The sequence below is a fragment of the Puma concolor genome, chromosome C2 (assembly GCF_028749965.1).
Source record: "Puma concolor isolate L17-30 chromosome C2, mPumCon1.1.hap2, whole genome shotgun sequence".
Lineage (NCBI taxonomy): Eukaryota > Metazoa > Chordata > Mammalia > Carnivora > Felidae > Puma > Puma concolor.
This window is the reverse complement of record NC_141675.1, coordinates 49,404,098-49,427,708: the sequence shown is the minus strand read 5'-3', so window position 1 is coordinate 49,427,708 and position 23,611 is coordinate 49,404,098. Positions and strand designations below refer to the sequence as shown.

General features: G+C 36.4%; 1 long non-coding RNA gene across 1 annotated transcript in view; it reads right to left on the bottom strand.

Moving 5' to 3' along the window:
• The window catches only part of LOC147577243 (uncharacterized), a 46,785-nt gene that overhangs the window by 16,642 nt on the left and 6,532 nt on the right, over positions 1-23,611 (bottom strand). Inside the window, exons 2-5 of the long non-coding RNA XR_015240068.1 lie at positions 17,932-17,997; positions 14,563-14,794; positions 6,954-7,038; positions 4,082-4,167 (exon numbers count right to left, since the gene is read on the bottom strand). This is a non-coding gene — a long non-coding RNA (uncharacterized LOC147577243). The remainder of the gene's footprint in view (positions 1-4,081; positions 4,168-6,953; positions 7,039-14,562; positions 14,795-17,931; positions 17,998-23,611) is intronic.

The following is a 23,611-nucleotide window of genomic DNA, read 5'->3' as shown; positions in this document are numbered from 1 at the left end:
GTCCCCACATTTTGGGTCACATTCAAGCTCCCATTCACATCAAAGGGCGCTTTGCCCCAAGGCAAGGAATTGATGGGTTTTAGGAACAGAATGAGGGTTTGCCCCACTGGGAATAAGTAAAGGAAAAGAAGGTTAGCTTTTGTTGAAGAAAGAAAGCAAAAAAGTCTGTCTAGAAGTTGGAATAAAAAATAAAACTTTTTCAGAAATCTTTGTTATTTGATGTAGAAACCAAGGCAATGTTTGAAGTTAACAATTTAGCAGTTTTTATTCAATGCCTTCCAGAAACAGTAGTTATCTGTAAGCAGCAGTGTCCTAAGGTCTCTGTGGTCTTCTCTAAAAGTCTTTTCTTATCACAGGTCACGAAAACTTGTGATGGGAATTTAACAAAACACCCAGTGTTTAAGAAATTAAGATTTTGGGGCGCCTGGGTGGCTCAGTCATTAAGCGTCCGACTTCGGCTCAGGTCATGATCTCGCGGTCCCTGAGTTCAAGCCCCGTGTAGGGCTCTGTGCTGACTGCTCAGAGCCTGGATCCTGTTTCAGATTCTGTGTCTCCCTCTCTCTCTGACCCTCCCCCGTTCATGCTCTGTCTCTCTCTGCCTCAAAAATAAATAAACGTTAAAAAAAAAGAAATTAAGATTTCATCTTAGGCTTTCCTAGTAGGGGAAAGAAAAAAAATTACTGTGTACTTCAGCAAATATGACCCTTAGGAAATTGGAAAATGACCAAAGAAATGGAAAGAAAATCCTTTTACTATATCCCACTGGAAAAGTTCTGTAAAGCTAGGGCAGAGCCAGCTTTTGACTGATTTTTGTACCAAAACTAACAAAAGCAAAAAAATCAACCACCTTAGATGAGGACAGAGGTTAGTGTCTTACACTTATGGTCCACCTTGTTTTCTATGGACTTTGCATGAGATACATTGCATTTCCTCTCAGGGAAGTCCATTGCCCTATAAGTCCCTGCCTGACTAGCCTCTTCCCAGGAGGATGGAAGGCAGCATCTGTTGAGCTGAACTGTTTGAAATTGCTAGTAATCAGTAGTAGGCACTTTAGATATGTTATTGCTTTAATCCCTACAGTTCTGCTTTGAGGTAGGCACTACTATCCACAAGAAGCTGATAAGAAAGGAGGTCAGAGGGTAATGTAATTTGCCTACATGAGGGTCACTCGGCTTGTCTGTGTTGGACCTGGGATTCAAATAAGGTCTGACTCTGACAACAGTGATGAGTTCATCAGAGAACAAAAGTTATAAAGACATTTTTGAAACATTTTCTTGGAGGTTCCAAATTAAAAGCAATTCACTAAGTGTGTTAAGGTGGAAAGTGGGAATCCATTCTTTCTAGACGAAAGGGGGAGAATGGGGAAGGCTAAATATAGAAGATCAAAATTCATTACTCATTGAAGGACAGAGTCAACTGTGTACAACATGCCACATATCTGGGACAAAATAAAGGCATTAATTTGCCTCTTAATGAAGAATGGCAAGAGGTAGTGTATAAATGCAATGGTATTTCGAATAAAAAAGGAAATTTAGAAACTCAAGGGAAACACAGACTCTGGATTTTTAAAAAGTCTTAGTACTCTTTATCATAAACAGTGTTAGAATACTTTAGTAGTGTCTAACAAAGCAGACCCAAATTATGATTCTAGGACTTTATTTTTGGTTAGGAAATGAATGCAATAATGAGTTTTCTAGGCACATTTACTGGCATGCAGGTGTACAGAGGTCTTACTTTTTTGCAACCTCAAATGTTTGCTCTGTTCTCTAAAAGACTTGGAGGAATTCATTCCTCTGGTTTATTATGGATAGTTCCTTCTCTGTGAGATTTAGAAAAAAGGCACTAAAGAAATATGTTTTTCTGTCTTTGAGCTGATTATGTATGTAAATAATCAGCATTCTTTTGTTTGTTTGTTTGTTTTAAGAAACATTCACTGAAAAGCAAACCTTCACTATATTCCTGCATAATGGATTCAAGCCACTTAGTTGAGTAAAATGTGTTCAGTTAGTCACTCCAATAATCTAGAGGTGAGGTTAACCAGGGTTCTTGCATTTCTTGTCAGCTCTGCATGTACAGTGACAAAAAGTCACAGAAAAACTATTACTCTTCTAATTTTTAAAAGTTCAAAATTTTTTCTTTTAAAAATTTTAGTTCCCTTAAATCTACACTAGGGATATAATACACACAGCTGTGCTTTGACCAGTATAATGGTTCAAAAAGTATCTCTGAAAATATGAAAGAGTTATAACCCACTAAATAGCAAATTCTTAAATGTTGATCAAAGTAAGATTAAACCATTCTCAATGCCACAAGTGAAAAAGTGCTAGGCAAATACTGTTAACTCTCAAATATTAGTACATTGCTCTTTTGTTGTTTTGTTTTGCATTATTGATCTTCATTTTTAAAATTCTTTTCCCAGCCATTGTCTGACTTTTTAATCACCAAAAAAAGGTACTGGAGTCTTGGTTCAATGAACAAGGTGGACAGGAAAGAAACTTTGAAACTTAAATCAATCTTAGATAAGTTACAATAATGGACAGGGATGGGCTGGGATAAATGTCACTTTGCCTTGGAGCAAAATTTAAGGGGGCATGAAAAAAACTCAATAATTAAAATAATATTTTGAAAATAAACAAAAATTAACACAAAAATCCATGATGAAAAAATTAAAATTAGAAATAAAGATGGGCTATTATTTATTTGTTTTTCCATCCTATATTTTTGCATAACTGGAACAGTTATTTCTAACCAGTCCATAGTTTTTAGCCAAGGTGGCCCTCATGGTGTCTGCCAGGTGGTTTATGAGGACTGACAATGGTGTGTGAACACTGTTTTGATTGTAGAACTTTTATTAACTCTTTCCACTTGGTTTAAACTATGAGAGGATATTTTGATAAATATAGAGATGCACACATAGTTTTTCTTTTGCCTCACCTCCAACATGGCTCTGCCTAGCACTGATAATGGAGTGAGTTCCAAGCAGCTGACAATTCCGAATGCATCTATTAACATTTAGGTTTGAAGATGAGTGTGTTTAATGTTCTGGGAATTTGTTTCACACACAGTTAGAGGTTATTTAATTAATTCCTAAAGAAATTAAAATGTATCCTACTTTTCCTATCAACATTTTGGAATGCCAAGGTCCATCTTACCACTGCTCTAAGCAAAGAGATGTATGCCTCATCCCTAGTATAGTGGTTGACATGAATTAGCTACCAAATACATGTTAGTTCTCTGATCTTGCAAAGTCCTACAAGTAGAAAAAGACACTGGGGTCTTAATTGTTAAGGAAGAGTAGTAATAAATAGTAATCATTCAAGTTTATTACACTTGATAACCTCAAAAATTCCTCTCCTTCTCCTTCTTCTCCTTCCTCTTCCTGGTCATTTATATTTCTTTCCAAGGCTGGGAAGACCTAGGCCCCTTCTCTCAAAGCCAAAATTAAGTATAACCAAATTTCTTTTCCCAGCTTCTTTCCCCTACAGGCAAAAACTAAAAAAAAACATGGCATCTAAGTTCCTGTGAGTTTCTACTTTATCTCAATGTGTGAAACTTCTTGAGGTCATGTTCAGTGTCTTGAATATCATACATTTTTTTGATAAATGCATGTTGAATTAAGTGCCATGAATCTGAATTGTAGCAACAGTCTGACTACCAATTTTTGGCTTGTTTTTGCCTGGGTTACAGTGGCTGGTGGCTTTTATGTGCCTGGCTAATATCAGTCTGGAGCAGCACAATGCTTTGTATGGGGATTATCAAAAGTACCTGGAGAGAGCCAAGTCCTCAGGAAATTCAACCCATATCATGCTGTGTTGGTTCCCAGGGAGAATTTTAAAAGATTTCTAGGCAAAATAACCTTGTTGTTTGATTAGAAGGGATCGAGTTAGCCTGAATCCGTCACCTAGAGGGGAAGATCTTTGCCTTACATACAGTACCAAAATTAGAGGGGAAAAAATGAAAACTTGTATATTACAAAAACACCCAAAAATACAGGGTAAGAGCAAGCTGTAATGCAATTTTTTTTTTTTTTTTTTTTTTTTTTTTTTTTTTTTTTTGAGTGGAAGGTTAGAGAGAAACTTACCATGCAGGTAGTTTGAAAATCTCCTACAAATCCATTCTAAGTTTCTGGTATATCCCCATTTTCTCCAGTTTGCAAATTTACCCACACTGTGAAAAAAATAACATAAATCAAAAGAATAATAATGATGGTGAGAATTTTAATCTCATTTCAGGCGGGTAGGCCACAGATTAGGGGATGGGGACTCTCAAGGCTCATAAACAACAACCTTAAGTATGCATAGCCTTAGAAACAAGTCAAGGAATAATAGCTAGATCCAGTCATGTAGAATGTTTTCATATAGTGTATTTACCTTCTAGTTTTAAGGGCAGCACAAGGAAATATGTCTAAAGGTACCATTGAAGATACTGTACTCATTGAAGAACTAATTGTTGATTATTTCTACACAACCCCTCCAAATACGCATCTAGCCTCTAAGAAAACAAAAGTCAACCATATGATGCTGCTTAAAACCTAATGAGATGTTATGCAGAGAGTAGATATTTAATACATTTGAAGTTAGATTTTGAGATTGGCTATGCTTATATGTAAACCTCTTATAAGCAATGTTATGTGATTTTGAGTTTTGCTCAGTACAGAAATGTATATATATATATATATATATATATATATATTTCCTAGATCAAAATAATTTTTTTCTTTTTACTATGTGGTCATTTATAATCCCACTAAATATAAAATGATTTCATCAATTCACTATGTACAATATAAATAATGAATCTTTTACCATTGTTTTCTCAAGATATCCAAAATCTGAAATGAAATATTATCCTGTCTACTCACCAAAAAACAAAAACAACAACAACAACAACAAAACCCCCAAAACCAACCAACCAAACAACCAAACAAACAAAAACCCAAAATAAAACAAAAACCAAACTACATTATAAAATAGTGTTAGTTATATAGGATAAAAATTTGGCCATGTATTATTGATCTTACGGAGGTAATCTTGCAGAGTGTAAAGCTAGTTTAGAGTGTCCTAAAACATAGAGTTATTAGAGGAAATATTTTTGATACCTTTAGTGCAGAACAATTTGACCTGGATCTTGAAAGCCAGACAGCCTAGTTTAAAAGTGATAGGTAGTGGTGTAGCTGGTATTACTGCTGCTCTAAAGGGAAAGTTTAGTAGCATTTTTCACTTGAAGTCTATTGACTGAAATGGAAGGAGGGTCTGAGAGAGAAACTGTGATAGCTAAGAATTAGTTACATTTTCTTTCAGTCTGGGTATCTGGCAAAATAGTAGTTCTAACACCTTAATGTACAGCATTTGAAAATAGGAACTTCTAGGACTTCCTGACCCTTTTAGTGTATTCACAATAGAGGTGTCCATGTTGTGATTCCAGTGGACAAGAGGCGGTCAGCGTACTCTGGCCAGTGAGCTGCTTAATGAGAGAAGATAAATCTCTGGCTTTCACATGTTATTAAAGAAGTCTTTGAAAATACTGATGTTTAGTTTGGTTTTCAGCTGGACACTCAGAGGTGGTTAACCTCCCAGACCAATTGCAGTCATGTTGAAAATACTCTGGAATGAGTGGTTGGTTAACTGCAGGTGTTTGGCTGTGAAAGTTGAAGAAGCGCAAACATGAAGTTAGAACATTGTGACGATATGACTGGTTCTTAATGACTTGAATGGAAGCTGAGAGAAAACAACATTTATTACCAATTTATTTCCTTTTCAGAAGTGTCTCTATGATGCCAAACATCTGGATGAAAAGCAAGAAGGCTTAGAGAATCCTTTGCAAAGATTTTGTCCTCATCCATCTAGTCATTCACTTGTTCAATAAACATTTACCAGGTGTTTATTGTACACTCACCAAAGAGCTTAGCAGGGGAGGAAGTTATGCACACATACTAATATTATTATAGAACTTAGAAATTGGAGAGTGCTACAAGAGACATGTAAATAAACTATTACACCTGAGCAGATTACTCATCTATAGGAGACTCGGACACCTTCTGGATGAGATAGCCTTGAGCTGAACTTTAAACTGGATGTTTTTATTCTAACGTGGAGTTTAGGCTATGTAACAAACACTCTTTCAATTGCAAAGTGTAGAAAACACAAGTAAAACATGACTTCAGGTACTGGGGAGGGTAAAATCCATTAGAGCATGATGGTTCTCATTCAAGCCACACGGCTGCAATACAGCGGGAACATTTTCTATAACGTTGAGAACAGAAGTGGAGTGGTGTGCTCAGTCCAGAATGTGAGAAGAGATTGGCTTAGAAAGAGATTGGCTGGTATTTATTAAACAATAGTCTACGATGTGATGTTGTAAAGGTAAATGCAGCTGTAAAAGTCAGATGAGGACTTCAACAGCATACAGAAGTAGAAGAAGCAGGGAAGATAAAAAGGGCTTAGATTATGATCGTGACAGCGAAGTTAGAGGGGTGGATATATATTCTATTAATTAATAAATTTTTATTTTAGAGATATAAAGTGTGAGCAGGGGAGAGAGGGCAGAGAGAGAGAGAGAGAGAGAGAGAATCTTAAGCAGGTTCCATGCTCACTGCAAAGACCGACGAGGGGGCTTGATCCCACAACCCTGGGAACATGACCTGAGCTGAAATCAAAACCAAAGGAGCTAAAACAAAATACATATTTTATGAGAATTTTAATTCTATGCTTTTGGATTACCAACAATTCCTCATGTATACACATTGTTTTGTAAAAACTCAAAAGAACTCTGTGCCTTTTGTCTTAAGAACAGTAAGTTCTATTTTGCCAAGTATAAGGAAGTGTAGATGCCAAGAGTTTCAAGCTTTGCTTAATATTAAGTTACAACTCATATTTGAGGAAACTTGCAAAAACCTGGCACAATGTCATCACTGGAAAACAAAAGCAGCTATAAACCAATGGATTCCTTGGTACCTAACAAAATAATCCAAAGGATAACGCACTAAATGCAGATGGAGACCAGATTCTTCAAGACTGGCAGCTGGTCCATCATGGATGTCTGGAAAAAAAAACCTTACAAATTAGGGGAAATTATTTTTTTTAATGGAACATTTCATCACAACTATATAATCATAACCACATAGTTTACATTTCTTAAATGCCAGGTGCTTTGATAAGGGCTTTGTAAACAATGCAATTTAATCCTCTCAACAGCAGTAGGAGGTAGGTGTATTGTTACAATCATTTCACTGATGAGAACTGAGCAAGAGAGATGATAGGTAACTTCTTCCAGTTTATACAGCCAGCAAGAAGTGGGTCTGGGATTTGAACTTCAGGATCTGATGTCAGGGCCAGGTTTACATCGGTTATTATGATACATTCCATTAGTATACAAATGTGTATTTTCTAAGGAAAGAGCATGAATAGTAATGACCAGTTAACCCCTCTCTGGTGAAAAGGACTTTTGGTATCCCTTTAGTTCAGTGTAGAAAGTTCAGTAGATTGAATTATGGAAATTTTCTTAGTTCTAACTTACTGCCTTTATACCTGTACCACTTAATCTTTTCTAGTGTCCTGACTTCTTCAATGAAACAAAAGCTAAGGATATTCTTTCCATTAAAAAAAAACCCCAAACACATGCATAGAAACCATTGCTTAAAGCTTCAGAAAATGGATGGGCTCCAAGTAACTTAGGTTAAAGACTCATCTTCCCCTTCCCTTGTAGCATCTTCTTAGAAAGTTAAATTTTGGTTAATTAGCAGGATGGAGGAGTCCCCTGACCCTGCCAAAAACTTCACTTATTTATTAGATGTGTTACTTATTAGATCAACAAAACTGTAGTGCTTAATCAGTCTTGCTCTTTTCTGGATATAAAGAGAATTCGTTGACTTGAGCAGGTATTCATGGTAGAAGGTAGATATTTGAACTGAATTGGGTAATCTCAAACCCACTTGAATTTCAATGTTGCATTAAAAATTTCACTGTATAAATGTCTGAGCCCAAGTAACTAAGAGCTCTCAAACACTCCAAAGGACATTAAATGAATGACTTGAAAAAGATTAAATCTACTTTGTGTCAGTCAGTCCTTGCTTACCATAGTCCTGTCCCTGCAAGTTGTAGATGCATTCTAGCACTCCCTAAGCTGTGATGCCAAACCCCAGAATTGAGGAGCTGTCAACTTGACAAGATATTGGTAATTTTTCTTCCTCCATCAAATTGGGGTAGTGAAGCCTGACTTCAATACATAGAATTGTGACTTTTCTAAATTGCTATTGTCATCTTTATGACATCAGATCTGACCCCAGAAAAACCCAGCCTTGTTTCTGATTTTTCTCACTGCAGTCCAGGACAATTACCAGCTCCTGCATCTAGCGCACTAACTCACCCTTCACTCTTGGTCACCCCTCCTATATGGGTGACTTCTAAGTAATAATGTATCATAATCCTTGTGACTTGGTAATTAACAGCCAGGTCTTCCTTAATAAGACTTTGCCTTCACATTTCCCTTATTCCTATCTTTCTATGCCTCAGTTTCAGCTTCTACAAAGTTAGGATCATAATAATAGTTATCCATGGGATTATTAGTGAGGACTAAATGAGTTAATGCGCATGAAAAACATGGAACAGGGTCTGGCACTATCAGAATGTTGGCAGTGGCTGTTGTGAACAGGGTTGATAGTAGTTTTATTGCCCTGGCTTGAGCTCAGCCAAGAATGACAGGCAGCCAGTTCCAGCTACAGTCCATGGTAGCCTACAGTTACTAATAGCCAGTTTGAGAGGAAAAATTCAAATATATTTATTCAATAATTTTTGTGATATCCACTATGTGCCAGGCACAGTGTTATTTGCTGACAACTCCCATGACCTAATAAAATCAGAGGTGCTGTGCTAAAATAATAACTGAAAGTGTCACAAAGATATATTCAGAATATAATGTGACGCATGCCTAGAAACTTGGTCAGTGGAGTGTATGGTATTTTCTGGTCTACTATGGTTGAAGCAAAGATCCCTTTCCCAGCAGGGCTCCTGCCCTGGTAATTGACAAAGCTTAGTTTCTGTTCTCTTCTCTGCTCTTCTTATTTCTGTGGGCTTCCCATGGATAACCACAGTTCCTCACCTGTTGAGAGGGGTTTAGTCATTGCTCAGACATGGTAAACAGTTATGCTAGGCTCTTCTGATCTTATTTATCACAGTTTTTGACTCTCATATTGGTTCTGTAAGTTGATTCAGCCTAATGGATTTGTTTGGTGCTTAAGTTGTGTTAGGTATTGAGGGAAAAAGGTGAATGAATATTAAGCTGTTCTTGTCCTTTGAGGAGCATTATTATTCCATGTGGAGGAGACAGACTGCAAAGTAGGGCATCTCAATATGTTAAGGAGAGTCTGAGTTCACAGGGCACCATGGCACCCATTGATGTTAGAGCTTTCCCTCCACCTCCCGCTTCTCATTACAGCACGTACCGCCCATTATGTGAAAACATGGTGTTCCTGACTCACAGTCTGTAGGAGTTGTACTCTGAGTTTTACATTCTGTTTTTTTCCAGTACTGGTAATGGGGCTGTACTGAATCATTTATTTACACTTTCTTGGCCAGTTTATTTTGACATATGACATGTATTTGCTGATGGAGAAAACACATGCAGCTTGTAAGTATGGTGCAATGTTTTTCCTTTGGAAATAGAAACAAGAGAGACCTCATTGAAGTTTTACTAGCTAAATAGTTTTCTGATGTTCCTAAATGGGTCCAAAGTAGTCCTGCAGTATCCCTTCTGTGTGTATATACATGTGTACACATGCATGTTGTGAGGGATGGGAAGGATATAATAACACCTATACAATGCACTGTTTGGATAGTATTTGGGGCGAAGGAAAACAAGTGGCACATTGCTAATTTGGACCCTTTTACATGTTTCTTGCCAGACTGATTTGTCTGGACTAAGCATCTATACTTTCCTTAATCCTTAGTGTTTGCTATAAAATAATTTCTTGTTCCACGCATTTTTAAATTGGTCTGGATCTAGACTCAGTCAATATTCCACATGGTGCAGGAATTGCTCTCACTTTATTGATTGGACACTGCTCGTCTAATTGTAGAGTAACTTACTTCCTCAGACTTACTGTGCCTGTGACTCTGGCTGAGCCAGCAGCCTCACCGGTGAGCTCAGGCCTCCCCACACGCGGTTCTCCTGACAGGTCCTTCACCTTTCCCCAAACGGTCTCTGCCCTTATATTCTTCTGGATTTCGTCCACACTGTTTATTCCGTGTGGAATAGCCTCTCTCTTCCCTTGACTCTACCTAGAGAACATGTCCTCACCTTTCAAGACCCATCTCAGATTCCGCCTGCCTGAGATGCCTCCTCCACCTTTCTGGCACAGTGTGGGGGCTCCCTGCACTGTGTTTCCACTGCACTCTATACCCACCATGGATGCGTGTAACACCCATGACTCAGTACTGTAATGACTCATTTCTGTTTTGTTCTTTTTTTTTTTTAATCAACAAAACTTTGAGCTCCATTTGGATAGGAAACTTCAAGTCATTTGACACTTCCTGATTACCCAACACAGTGCCTGCCATATACAAGAATTTCAACTGTGAACCAGATGAGTAAACTTTATAGTAATATTTAAAGAAACATCAAGAAGAGTATTATGTAGCTCTTTTCTCTTACCCATACTCAACTGTGTCAATCATCAATTAGTCCCTCTTTGGGCTTCCTTATTCTTCTTTAATATTGATTGTCATCTTTCTTTCATGTATTTGCTTTTAGTACTGCAAAGCATTAGCACTTGATGTGTTTATAGTTGCCTGGTGGTTTGATGTATTAATATTTTAAGTACTGTTGGATTTAATAGCCTCTCTTTCTCTAAACTAGACCCACCAGTGAGATAATGCTGAATGCCTTCTCACTGCTCCTGTCTCTGAGACGCTCTAGCCGTTCAATCCTGAGTGGAACCATTTTCAAGGCAGAAGTGGCTTTTTGCTATTCTGTCTAGTAATTTAAGGAATGATTTTGAATCATATTTTCCTGCCTTAGTGGTTTATATCTTCATTTTTTTGTGACCAAAATCTATGAGTAAAGATCAGGACACTTAGTTTTTCTCAATCATCTTAAACTGTCATGATCCCTGTTTCCCAGTCAGAGCAAGATTTTCTTGCAAGTTGTGATGCTCACTCCACCAACTCATTCTTGTGATGGAAGAACCTTCTACACACTGAAGGGGCTTCATGCTTTCTGTTATTGTTTTTAAAGCTAGATCTTGTCAGATACCTGCCTTTTGTTCACAGAGAAGCACTGCCATTTTCTTCCAGATATAATGGGAATGAAAAATGCCTCTCCAAACAAAAACATAAAATACTTTTTTTTACATATGCTGACAAAGAATGTAGTCTCAGAAAAGATTTCCTTTTGTGATAAATTAAACTCCAACTCATGAATCTTTAAAATTATTCCTTCCTTCCTGCTGTGGACATGAATTTCTAAAGTGGTGTGTGTGTGTGTGTGTGTGTGTGTGTGTGTGTGTGTGTAGACATTAATTATTGACAGAGTGAAAAGTCGAACAAACCATGGCAAAAAATTCATCTTCATAGTAATTTATATATCCACGTCTCCTTGCTTTTCCTAATCCTGTTTCCTTATTATTTAATGGTTTCTACCTTTACTACTAATGCATGAATGTGCTTTTGCCAACTCATCTTTTTAGTTGAAAAGTAAAAGCTATGAAATACAAACACACTTTGAAGTTAATAATAATAAGCTAGTATTTATTGAACACTTTCATGTAACCAACTCTAGTAAGGATTACCTCATTTTGGTCATGAATTATAATCAAAATGGAAACACTAAATGAAATCCTTAAAAGCAAAGTAGAAGCAGTACATTTATAAACCATAGAAATACCCTGATAATTTCTTTTGTCCTTACATAAGCGCAGCCCTCAGTCTGTATTTGATCTTCAGTTACCACAGACAAATTCATCTCACTCTCTTTTCTTGCTTTCATTTTAGTCAGAGAACATTAAAGAAATAGTATTTCTGGGGTACTGTGCCATTCGGGCATTCTTAGTGTATCAGTGCATCACATACACTCAGGGGAGTTGTGAATAGTTACAGGAAATGAAACCTACAGAAATGAGGACCCATTTACGTACCTTACTGTTAACTATTTTAACTCTGAAAATAGGCAGTATTTTTTTTAGAGGTTTTTAAGTTTCCAGTATAATTAACATACAGTGTTAAATTAGTTTCAGGTGTACGATATAGTGATTCAACAATTCCATACCTTACTGAGTGCTCATCACAATAAGTGTAGTCTTAATCCCCTTCACCTGCTCACCCATCCCCCCACCCACCTCCCTTCTCTTACCAACAAAACAAAATCAGTTTGTTCTCTATAGTTGAGCTTATTTTTTTGTTTGTCTCTTTTTTTCTTGTTCATCTGTTTTGTTTCTTAAATTCCACATATGCGTGAGATCATATGGTATTTGTCTTTCTCTGATTGACTTATTGCACTTAGCATAATACACTCAGTTCCATCCATGTTGTTGCAAATGGCAAGATTTCATTCTTTTTTATGGCTGAGTAATATTCCATTGTATGTAAATACCAGTTCTTTATCCATTCATCTATCGATGGGACACTGGGGTTGCTTCCATACTCTGGCTATTGTAAATAATGCTGGAATAAACATAGGGGTGAATATATCTTTTTGTATTAGTGTTTTCATATTCTTTGGGTAAATACCCAGTAGTGTGATTATTGGATCATAGGGTACTTCTATGTTTAATTTTTTTGAGGAAACTCCATACTTTTTTCCATAATAGCTGCACAATTTGCATTCTCACCAACAGTGCACGAGTGTTCCTTTCACTCCACATCCTCACCAACACTTTTTGTTTCTTATGTTTTTGATGTTAGCCATTCTGACAGGTGTGAGATGATATCTAATTCTAGTTTTGATTTGCGTTTCCCTGATCATGAGTAATGTTGAGAATCTTTTCATGTGTCAAAACAGGCAGTATTAAATTCGTACTTTGCTGTATTCAGTCAGTCTAATGTAGCAAGTTAATTATTTTTAATTTTTTGGTAGTAAATAATAGCAAAAGAAGAAACAAAGAGATGTAAAAATGTCTTCTCTCAAGGACTTTGAGAAACCAAAGTGATCTTATACTTTAGAGAAAAAGTGATTTTACAGAGTTGGAAGTAAAACCCAGGAAGATTCAATATCCTGCCCAAAGTCACAGAACCAGTTAGCAATGAGTAAGGTGAAACCCACATCTACTGTCTCCTGTGCAATCCTCTCTTGACCACAGAGAATATCTTTTTCTAGAATTTCTCCCTTTCCTTTTGATTTCCTTATCCCTTTTATTTTATTTTATTTTATTTTATTTTATTTTATTTATTTTTGTAACAACATGATACTTTTTATTACTCTTTCCTCTGCTTCAAATTTGTCTTGCTGGTTTCTCTATACCCTCTTGCCTTTGCCTTCTTTTCTTGGTTTATAAAAAGTTTTATTTCCCTTGCAGAATTTCTTTGTTTTTATCCTTTTAATGATTTTAAATTACCTCTTACTTTTACTATTTTCACTCAGAGACTCCGAGAAGGGATTAGAAATTTTGAGATGTTGGATGTCAATTGTCCAAATCAAATTAGCCAAAATAACAACAACCAAAAGCCAATAATGAAGAAAAATGCTGTTTAGCCAAGTATGTTCATCTTAGGTTTGTATTTGCGATTTTTTTTTAATAGTACAGCTGTTGCAGCTGAATCCTGTATGTTGAAATTTGGATGGTTTTCATTTTGGAAGATAGTAATAAATCTGAGAGTAGAATAGTTATTCTAATAAAAATGTTTTTTTTAAAAAAGTACATATTTACACAGGAGAGAAAATAAATGCAGTGTTATTGGTTATTTATTGCTTTTAATTCACAATTTAGCAGCTACTTACCACACAATCTTATATTTATTCTCTGGTTATTTTATGTTGGCTCCATTTTCCAAGTAGAGTGCCATAAGACTACTGTGCCCAGTTTATATGCTAATTTTAAGTTTCAGATGTGCTTGTATTGTGTATATGCATTAAAAAAAGACATATATCTGCTCAAATAAACTCCATTTCCTGCCTTGTCTGAATCACATGTCAGGATCAAGTTCAAATAAGAGGGCAGACACTGACCCATATGCCCCCTTGACTGAAGAAGTAGAAAGTGTTGTACACACAAAAACTGAGAAATGGTAAGATACCCTTTATCTTTCTCTTATCTCCCCATGGTGATCTCCTTTGACCTCCACCAGTGACCTGCACATGTGAGGCCTGCGATGTAACACAGTAAGGTTAAGATAGGAGAAGTATAAAGGGAGGCTTGGGAGAGACCTGTTATGAGCACAGGCACCTTGGCATTTTAGTAACTATCACCATTGCCATTAAAATGCAATGGTTTGTTCAAGCTGCCTTGAAAAAATTTTAAAAACATACAAAAACATTTAAAGGCATTTAAAAGCCCTTCATCTGTGTATGCATGTGTATTTAGTTATTTTGTTTGGCCCAAAGAGGATTAAAGAGACCAAGGGAATGTTCACTCACCGTTTCCAACTTTGCCGTTTTGCTGCAAAGTGTCATTTCTGATCACTGGTTTAGTTAAACATGTGCACAGAGCACGTAATTGTTGTCCAGGTTGATCTGAACAACACTGCTCCAAATTTCTGGCAGGAGTTATGATCAGAACACAACATTCATGAGAAATTAGACTTGGCCCACAACATACTCAGTGCACAAAAGAATCCAGGCAGTGGGTCTAGTAAAAATGAGGAAGTGGCTGTAAAAGAAATGTCACATATTCACCTCTCTTTGTATTCTTTTCGATGGTGATTTTTATAGAAATTTTATTCTGTTTCCTATCCACCTGCCTTTAATAATGTGTTTTCCCCTCTTAATTGTTCATTCAAATCTGCACTACAATTGAGTTACAGAATGAATACAGAAGCATCTAAAGGCCCTGGCTGGGAAAACAGAATTTAAAAAGATAAAGTAAATAAAGAAGACTACATTGTCTACCACTCCAGTCCAAAATGGTTTCTCCCTTCCTTGTCTTCTGTAATGTTTTAATCTGTCCTGCTATATCAGTCCTGATTGTCTGCTCTACCATATTTATGCCAGTTCAAAAGACAGAATAGTATATAATCAAATAAATTAGTTGTCTGTAAACTATCAAGTATCGCTGCATAGGCAGTGTATTTAAACTTATTTTATATGTTACTTCCGGTTCTCAATTTATGTCATAATTACTCTAAAAATTTTCTCTTACCTAGCCTCATGCTGGACAAAAGGAGGGCCTATATTATTGACTCACTTAATAATCATTAATTATAATTTTTGAAAATTATTCTCAACCACTGAAGAGCACACTGACTCAAGGCTAATATTCTTCAACGATAATCCCATTAAAGCCAGTAGCTTCTGAGAGAAACCTTCAATTGGAAAAAGAGTTCAGTTTCCTTTATTCCTAAATACATGTTTCCTTTCCCTTTTGAATAAATCAGGTAGATTTTTCCATTTGAAAATAATGATTATTTCTACATTGGTACAAAGTTCTAGATGTACCAAAAGCCTTCAATAAAAAGAAAACAATTAAAAAATTGACTCTCATGACTATTAGTAATCCATTAACAGTAATCTCCTTGAAGATAGAGACTCTCAGGTATTATTTTTGAATTGTTTTCAGCACATAACAAGTGATGTTATAGAGGCTTCATTAAGGCATGTTGAATAAATGAATAGAGAGGTTTGATACTAGGGGAGTACATCTGTGACCGGCAGACCTTGGCTGTAACTATTGCTACCAAAGGAGAATTAACAGCATGAAAGGTATCTCATGATCAAATGAAAAATAGCATGAAAATGCCTTTTAATTTAGGAGTCATACTCCTGGGCTAATCACTGAGCATGAAGTTGTCTATAAAAGGGACACTTCCTATGAAAATGATTTGTTAACATTCATTTCATGATGGAGGTTTTACCACACGATACCTAGGTTTGCTCTGATAAGGATATCCAGTTGGAATTGCTACCTTATTTATATGTTATCTTAATAAGGGAAATGTGTCTAAATTAATTGGGAAAGATAAAGCACATGCAAAGCAGAGAATGAAGAAACATCAGTGATAGAAGGAAAAATCTGTAACCAGAGATAAAGAATTTCTTGATATTAAACCCAATAAAAAACACTTAAAAGGAAATGCACCATGTGCAAACCTCCGTCAGTTATCTGTCTCCTTTGCTGAATCCAGCTCCTTTTCCTCCTCTGTAATCGTCTCCCAAGGTTTCTACTCCTCCCACAGTGTGCTCTATTTATCCCATTATTCACTGAAGCCACGGCTGGAGTTTGAGTGCAAGGCCATATTTGCAACTCTATGCAGATTTCTGTTTTAACATCCTATTTTCATTTCAAATTTAAGAACAGAACATCTGAACCCACTCACTTTAAAATAACTCTTTTGCCTAACTTCCTTATTTTCTTCTTCATTTAGTCACCTATTAGGGGAACTTGATCTTCTTTTATTTGCTACAACCAAATTCGCTCTGAAGCATGTATTTTTTAAAACATGTATGGAGAATTTGTAAGGGCACATTTACAAGGGTTTTACTCCCTCGTAGCAGTAAAGCTAACCAACAGAACTAAAAAAAAGAGCAATAAAAATGATCTCTATTGACTTTTAGAAAGGTCTTAACCTCATACTACAAATCCAACAGTTATTATCAAGACACAAGTTCAATCTAATGTATACAAAACACTAGTTTCTCAACACAGTGCAGCAAGTGTCATTAAAGTGTTGCAGAAATTAAGTGAAATTCAGGTGTTGCAGAAATAAGCAAACAAACAAATATGAAAGCCGCCAATAATGTCCACCAGTTAGAGAGGCATGGGCTATACGCATGAATAAACTGTGGGAAAGAACCGAAATATTTTGTCTTGAGCCAATTCTTCAACTGCAGCTCAGCCACAATTGAGGAAAACCTCGAGGCTAAGCAGCTTCTTACTTGATGGGCTACAATTTGGAAGCAGGTCTACTGTGAAACAAACTGCAGACAACAAATGACCAAATACTCAAGGACCTAAAATCAGAAGCACAGAATGTCCTTCTGGTTGACTTTTCATCTGGGTGAACACACTGAAGTAGGAGAACACCTCTTCCCAGCAACACCGTATGTGCTGTTGTGGTACCAGCTGGGTCTTCAGCCAGGCTTACTGGATGTGGAGATTGAGCTCCAACAAATTTTGAGACAAAACAGCAGAAAAAAAACTCTTCTGCCTAAGTCCCACCTCCCTTCCTTTGGTTCTCAGGAAAGTGAATGAACATATGCCAACAACACTCAAACCTCCATGATGTTGTTTGTGAAGAGGAAGGTCTGAGGGGGTTAGAGAGATGTCTCCCACACTAGTTTAGGGAAAATAGCAGAATGGCAGATCTGTACCCCGCCAAAGGTAAGAAAATTATATGAGAGGAAGGATCATGTTCCTTTTGTCCATGAGTCTATGGCCAATACCTCTGGCAGTACCTGCTACAGAAGGGGCTCAATAAGGATTTGATTAAAAAAAATGATCATTGCAGAAGGTAGGAGTATGGATGTTAAAGTCAGAGATGGTTAGGAGACTTAGACTGGCAACTTTTTGGCTTTGTGTCTTTGGGAAAGTTATATAAATTCATGTAATAATAACACCTATCTCACTGTGGGAATTAAAAGACATAATATATTTAAAGTGTTTAGCACATGACTCTGCTGGTTATCCCAGCTTGGTCCTCCAGCTTGGCTTGCTAGTAACACTATTTTCTACTCTTACCATTTGAGGCCTACAGAGTGGTAAGGGTTCTCCACCATTGAGGATCTTTGGGCTCCTCAACATCCCTTACTGGTTTCTTTAATCCCAACCACAACACTGTAAGGTTTACTTACATGAAAGTTTCTTCAATCTTCAGAATTGGATTTTGCTTCCTGATAGTATTTTGAGTGATATAGGGCCTAGAAAAGAGTAATAATGAGAAAGGATGAACTTCTGGTGGTGGTGTTGGTAAGTGGTATTAGTAATGGTCTTAGCAGTAGTAATCAGAGTAGTAGAGCAATAAGAATAGTGGCAACTGTCATTGTTACTGTTGAAGGGCAGAAAGTCTCAAAGTATGACAGAAAAACTGCTACAGCAAACAAACACAAACAATCTAAAATCTATCTTGTATTCCCTAAGAAGAGAGACTTTAGACAATAACAATTTTGCATTATCAAGAAAATGAAAGAAAATGTGGAATTTTTTGATACAAGCTATTAAAAATATTGATATAGGGGTACCTGTGTGGCTCAGTTGGTTAAGCATCCAACTTTGGCTCAGGTCATGATCTGATGATTCGTGAGTTCAAGCCCCACGTCAGGCTCTGTGCTAACAGTTAGAGCCTGGAGCCCACTTCAGATTCTGTATCTTCCTCTCTCTCTGCCCCTCCCCTGCTCATGTTCTGTCTTTCTCTCTCTCAAAAATAAATAAACATTAAAAAAATTTTTTTAAGCTTTTGATATAAAATGATTAACTGATGTATTAACTAAAAATAACAGTACTAATAAAGGAAATAATGTAGAAAATTAATGTTGTTACAAAATATTAGAATAAATTTTAAACTAGAACACGTATTAGTAATCTAAGAAATAGGATCAGTAACATACTTGAGAACTTAATTTAAAAAATTCCAAAGAAGCGGTGCCTGGGTGGTTCAGTCAGTTGAGCATCCAACTTCAGCTCAGGTCACGATCTCACAGTTCGTGGGTTTGAGCCGCCTGTTGGGCTCTGTGCTGACAGCTTGTTCAGAGCCTGGAGCCTGCTTCAGATGCTGTGTCTCCTCTCTCTAACCGCCCCCCCCCCCAACTTGTGCTCTGTCTCTTTCTGTCTCTCAAACATAAATAAAAGTTAAAAAAATTTTTTTTAGTTCCAAGGAAAAATTTTTTAAATGAGGACTGTTAAATAGATATTAGAATCCAATATGTGGATAGTTGATTTTCTGAAAAAGAGAACAGAAAGAGTATTCAAAGAAATATTAGAATAAAAATACTTTAATGAAATGGCATCATCCTATAATTCAGGAAGTTTCATTGCCCATGAAAAAGAGAAAGAGATGAGACAGAGACAGAGAGAAAAAGGAGATAGAAAAAGGGGGAAAGGTTACCCTGGTGAATTAGTGATCTTCAGTTATGTAAAAATATTATTCATTATGCAGGCAAATAAGTAAGTTTACTTATCGGGCTTCTCATTAGAAGTTTTGGATAAAAGAAAGCAGTAGAGCAATATTATTAAAAAGTATTGAATATAAAATTGTGAACCAAGAATTAAATATTTAACCAAGTTTTTCATATGTCAAAGCTTAGAAAAATAGACTCAATAATTTAAAAAGTCCATCTGAATATTACTCGACAATCAAAAAGAATGAAATGTTGCCATTTGCAACAATGTGGATGGAACTAGAGTGTATAGTGCTAAGCGAAATAAGTCAGTCAGAGAAAGATAAATATCATATGACTTCACTCATATGTGGAATTGAAGAAACAAAACAGATGAACACAGGGGAAGGGAAGTAAAAATAAGATAAAAACAGAGAGGGAAACAAACCATAAGAGATTCATAAGTACAGAGAATAAACTGAAGTTTGTTTGAGGGGTGTTCGATGGGGGGATGGACTAAATAGGTGATGGGCATTAAGGAGAGCACTTGTTGAGGATATCAATGACACAGTCACAGGGGTATAGAAAAACAAACATAGATTATATAGCAAATTACAGAAAACAAAAGAAATAAAAATAAGCTGGAGGATGTGAAACCAAATATGATTATTCAGGGGCACCTGGGTGGCTCAGTTGTTCAAGCATCTGACTCTTGATTTTGGCTCAGGTCATGATCTCACGGATCGTGGGATAGAGCCCAGAGCCCCATGTTGGTTTCTGCACTGACAGTGTCGAGCCTGCTTGGAATTTTCTCTATCTCCCTCTCTTTCTATCCTTATCCTGCTTGTATGCATATGTGCACGTGCTCTCCCGAAATAAATAAATAAAATTTTAAAAAATATGACTGTTCAGTAATAATTACAAATAAAATAGTGTTTTAGGAGGGGTCGCCTGGGTGACTCAGCTGGTGAAGCATCCGACTTCGGCTCTGAGGTCATTCATGGTCTCACAACTTGTGAGTTCGAGCCCTGCACTGGGCTCTGTGCTGACAGTCAGAGCCTGCTTCAGATTCTATGTCTCCCCCCTCTCCCTGGCCCTTCTCTGACTCATGCTCTGTCTCTATCTCTCTCAAAAATGAATAGACATTTAAAAACGTTTAAAAATAGACTTTTAGGAGAAAATGATTCTATTCAAAAAACTTAAAATGATGTGCAATCCACAAAAGAGATACTGAAAATATGTGTTTCAGAAAGTTTGAAAATAAATAATGATCCAAAGAAAAATCAACAGAAAACTAGTAGGAATAATGTTAAATTCAACAACTTACTTATGATGTGCCTTGACATAGTTTTCTTCATGTTTCTTCTTCCTGGGATTCATTGCGCTTTCTGAATCTTGGGTTTGCAGTTTTCATCAAATTTGGAATTTTTTGACTATTATTTCATCAAATATTTTATTATGTTCCCCCTTTTCCCCAGGACTGAAAACATGCATCTTAGGCTGTATAATATAGACTCATACTTCACTGAGGCTCTAACTTTTGTTGTCTTTCTTTCCTCCATTTCATTTTGGTAGTTTCTATCACCTTGTCTGCAAGTTCCCCCACTTTTCTTCTGCAGTTTCTAATCTATAATCACAGTATCATTTTTCATCTGTAGAATTTTGATTTGAATGTTTTTTATATCCCTCATTCTTCTCCTCATATGTTCATATGGGGAATTTAAAAAACATGTTTTAATGCTCTTATTGAATTGTATTACTTATGTCATTTTAGGGTCTGTTCTATTGACTTTCTCCCTCCTAACTATGGAGCATATTTTCTTGCCACGTTGCATGCATGTTAAGTTTTGACTGTATGCTGGATATTGGTTCCTTTCTATCTCCTGTGCTGAATCTCTCCCTCTTTTGGTATGGGGGATTTTTTCTGGGACTCACTAAGTTACTTGGAAACAATCGATCCTTTCATAACCTGCCTTTAAAGTTTGTTAGAGCAGGTCCTGGACAGCCTTTAGTCTAGAGCTAATTTGGCTGCTGAGGCAATGCTTTCCTGAGGACTGACAGATGCTCTCTGTAGAGGAGGCCTTTCCACTTGGCTGGTGGGAGCACAAATTATGTTTGGCCCTGTGTGAGCTCTGGGGATTGTTCTGCTCATTCCTTTCCAGTGGGTCTTTCCTAAGTCTTGGGCTGTTTTCTTATACACAGGTGCATACCAACACTGAGCCAAAAACTTGGGGGATCCTTCAGCAAATCTCCCAGACCATCTCTGCATCTTCCTCCTTCTGGTTCTCTGCTGTGAACACTCTATTCATGTTGGCTTTCATGAACTGCATACTGTTTCTTCAACTCAGCAAGGCTGCTGGGCTCTGGGTTTGTCTTCTTTCTGGTACCATCCAGAAACTTGCTATAAGCTGGAGCACTCATAGGTCTAAATTCACTTGTTTTCCTTCTCTTACAAATCACTATCCTGTGTTGTTTGTTGTTCAATGTCTGAAAACTATTGCTTCACATATTAGGTATGGTTTTATAATGGTACAATGTGAGAGATGAGTCCCCATTCCTGTTATTCTACCATGTACAGATGGATATGTCCTCATGCTAAAATCAGACAAATTTGAATTCAAGACAAAAAGCATTAAAATGGACAGTTATTTTTGTTACCGTTATAATCCATATGAAAGCATAATTGCCTTATACCTTTTGCACAGAATTAATTCTTTCATCTATTGCACAAATTTTGACTATCTATCATGTGCCAACACTTTTCTGTTACTGGACAATTTAAAAGGGGAGTCAATATTCCTACTCTCAAAAAGCTTCTAATGGAACACAGAAAGATATTAATAAATAAACACCTCCAGATAAAATGATCAATAGTGAATGTTGTAGAGAGAAGTAAAGTTGGGTGATATAATAAGTATCTATCAGATCAGAGCTTCCTGAGACATTGGTAATTTCACCTAAGATCCGAGTAACAAGAAGGAAACCACAATGCACAAAACAGGAAGAGGAACATTCTGGAAAGTGGGAATAGTACACACACTCTATTTATGTGAGTGAGCTTGTCTTATCTGAGGAAGAGAGAGAAGGCCAGTGTGGCTAGAGGGTGCTGGGGAAAGGGAAGGATACGGTCACCGAGAGACAGGCTCAAGCCAAACCTATATACTTTGTGAGCATATCAAAGTGTGCATTTTGTGCAAAGTGTCCAAACTATGTGGAGTTTGGATGGAAAGCCGTTGGGAGATTTTAAGCAGAGGAGCAGGGGAGTTCATTCTGACTTCCATGTGAGATTCAAGAATGGAATCAGAAGATTACTGGAGGGTTGATTTCAGTAATCTATGAAGGAGATAGCTGGCTTGGACTAGAGTAGTGTTAGTAGAGAGATTGGGAAGTGGATGGATTTGCAATTTGTATGGAGGTAGATTTAACAAGTCTTACTATTGAATTGGATGAGGAAACCCTTTTAATTTTTGGTTTGAGTAACTGAGTTTGTGGTCTTACCATTTATTTATAGAGAGAAGAATGAAAGACAATCTAATTGGGGGATATAAAATAAAAACAACAACATAAAAAATGAGAAACAGAGACACACACCAAAAGAAAAACTTTAAAACACTTCAATTTTCCACTGACCAAGAAGAGAAAAGTAAAAATATAAAAAAAGACCAGGTTCGGAGTAATAGAAATATGTATTTAAGCTTATATCATTTTAAAAGAGAATATACTTTTGTTCCAAGGCTCATGAGGCATTTACATAAATTATCTGTGTATTAGGCATGAAAGGAAATGTCAAAAAATTCTAATATATGGAAATAGTAGAGACCAATTTTACTATAGTACAATAAAATTAGAAATAAATTAGGAAATTCAAATAGAATTAAAATGAATACTCAAATACTTGGAAATTTAAAAGTATGATTTAGAAAATAATTCTTGGGTCAAAAAGGAGCACAAAACTACAATGTAAAAAGAAAAAAAATATTGTTAAAAATCTACATAATACATATAATGAATCCAAAGATGTGCTCAGGAAAACTGATAGCTTTAAACTTTTTCATTACTAAATAAGAAAAATAAATAAATCAGTACTCAACCCCCAAAACAGAAAATGGGCAACCAAATAGGTACATGAAAAACACTGTAGGGAAGTAACCGTACCAGAAAGAAAGACCTAAAATGAATGAAATGATAAATCCAAGGGTAGTTTATTAGAAATGCCAAAAATACATGAATTGTGAGCCAGAAGAAAAATAAGAAAACAAACTTATACCATATTAGAAAAGGTATTAACAAATGAAAACATACGCTATACACAACATTATAATGAGTGAGAAAATTTGGTCTAAACATACCTATTTCTAGGAAAATATAAAATATGAAACTTGAGCCAAGAAGAAAAATAAAAGGAGAAATTTATAGAATAACTTTCTTTTATGTCTCC